The sequence below is a fragment of the Cornus florida genome, unplaced genomic scaffold (assembly GCF_030987335.1).
Source record: "Cornus florida cultivar Cherokee Brave unplaced genomic scaffold, ASM3098733v1 CherokeeBrave_3.0.0_Hap2_scaffold_62, whole genome shotgun sequence".
Lineage (NCBI taxonomy): Eukaryota > Viridiplantae > Streptophyta > Magnoliopsida > Cornales > Cornaceae > Cornus > Cornus florida.
The window spans coordinates 65001-67500 of record NW_026775893.1 but is presented as its reverse complement, the minus strand read 5'-3'; positions in this window follow the sequence as shown (position 1 = coordinate 67500).

Below are 2500 nucleotides of genomic sequence, written 5' to 3'. Positions count from 1 at the left end.
GGGTTAATTTTACCCATTATGACTCCTCGCCCGCACGCTCGTGCACCCCGACGTGCACGTGGGCATGGTATGCTAAAATTGAAGTTTGGAGTTTGGGTTTGAAAATTTTATGGGAGCTTCCTAGAAGCCTAAGAAATGCTTTGCTCGAGACGGATTTCGATTTGGAGGTCCCCCGAGTTAAGTTTGCCCTTTATGACTCCTCGCCCGCATGCTCGTGCACACCGGCGTGCACGTGGGCATCGTATGCTAAAAAATGAAGTTTGGAGTTTGGGTTCAGAAATCTTATGGGAGCTTCCTAGAAGCCTAAGAAATGCTTTGCTCGAGACGGATTTCGATTTAGATTTCCGCCGTGTTAATTTTGCCAATTACGGCTCCTCGCGCGCACGCTCAAGCACCCCGACGTGCACACCGGCGCGCACGTGGGCATCGTATGCTAAAAAATGAAGTTTGGAGTTTGGGTTTGAAAATTTTACGGGAACTTCCTAGAAGCCTAAGAAATGCTTTGCTCGAGACGGATTTCGATTTGGAGGTCCCCCGAGTTAATTTTGCCCATTACGACTCCTCGCCCGCATGCTCGTGCACACCGGCGTGCACGTGGGCATCGTATGCTAAAAAATGAAGTTTGGAGTTTGGGTTTGAAAATTTTATGGGAGCTTCCTAGAAGACTAAGAAGTGCTTTGCTCGAGACGGATTTCGATTTAGATTTCCGCCGTGTTAATTTTGCCAATTACGGCTCCTCGCGCGCACGCTCAAGCACCCCGACGTGCACACCGGCGCGCACGTGGGCATCGTATGCTAAAAAATGAAGTTTGGAGTTTGGGTTTGAAAATTTTACGGGAACTTCCTAGAAGCCTAAGAAATGCTTTGCTCGAGACGGATTTCGATTTGGAGGTCCCCCGAGTTAATTTTGCCCATTACGACTCCTCGCCCGCACGCTCGTGCACCCCGGCGTGCACGTGGGCATCGTATGCTAAAAAATGAAGTTTGGAGTTTGGGTTCGGAAATTTTATGGGAGCTTCCTAGAAGCCTAAGAAATGCTTTGCTCGAGACGGATTTTGATTTGGAGATCCCACGAGTTAGTTTTTGCCCATTATGACTCCTCGCCCGCACGCTCAAGCACCCCGGCGTGCACGTGGGCATCGTATGCTAAAAAATGAAGTTTGGAGTTTGGGTTCGGAAATTTTATGGGAGCTTCCTAGAAGCCTAAGAAGTGTTTTGCTCGAGACGGATTTCGATTTGGAGGTCCCCCGAGTTAGTTTTGCCCATTATGACTCCTCCCCCGCACGCTCAAGCACCCCCGCGTGCACGGGGGCATTGTATGCTAAAAAATGAAGTTTGGAGTTTGGGTTTGGAAATTTTATGGGAGCTTCCTAGAAGCCTAAGAAGTGCTTTGCTCGAGACGGATTTCGATTTGGAGGTCCCCCGAGTTAATTTTGCCCATTATGACTCCTCGCCCGCACGCTTAAGCACCCCCGCGTGCACGTGGGCATTGTGTGCTAAAAAATGAAGTTTGGAGTTTGGGTTTGTAAATTTGATGGGAGCTTCCTAGAAGCCTAAGAAGTGCTTTGCTCGAGACGGATTTCGATTTGAAGGTCCCCCGTGTTAATTTTGCCCATTACGGCTCCTCGCCCGCACGCTCAAGCACCCCGGCGTGCACGTGGGCATTGTATGCTAAAAAATAAAGTTTGGAGTTTGGGTTTGGAAGTTTTATGGGAGCTTCCTAGAAGCTTAAGAAGTGTTTTGCTCGAGACGGATTTCGATTTGGAGGTCCCCCGAGTCAATGTTGCCCATTATGGCTCCTCTCCCGCATGCTCAAGCACCCCTGCGTGCACGTGGGCATTGTATGCTAAAAAATAAAGTTTGGAGTTTGGGTTTGGAAGTTTTATGGGAGCTTCCTAGAAGCTTAAGAAGTGTTTTGCTCGAGACGGATTTCGATTTGGAGGTCCCCCGAGTCAATGTTGCCCATTATGGCTCCTCGCCCGCACGCTCAAGCACCCCGGCGTGCACGTGGGCATTGTATGCTAAAAAATAAAGTTTGGAGTTTGGGTTTGGAAGTTTTATGGGAGCTTCCTAGAAGCTTAAGAAGTGTTTTGCTCGAGACGGATTTCGATTTGGAGGTCCCCCGAGTCAATGTTGCCCATTATGGCTCCTCTCCCGCATGCTCAAGCACCCCTGCGTGCACACCGGCGTGCACGTGGGCATTGTAGGCTAAAAAATGAAGTTTGGAGTTTGGGTTTGGAAATTTTATGGGAGCTTCCTTGAAGCCTAAGAAGTGTTTTGCTCGAAACGGAATTCGATTTGGAGGTCCCCCGAGTCAATTTTGCCCATTACGACTCCTCGCTCGCATGCAATATCTACTCCTGTCAGAGCTGTGGTTTTACTTAAGACTACTATAGGGGGGGGGGGAGTTCTCAGCACCAAGAGCTGCAAGTAAGGCCATTGCTTGCTTTGCAGTCTCGATTGCTCTACTAGTGAATAGTAGATGTCTTGGTTAGCTTGG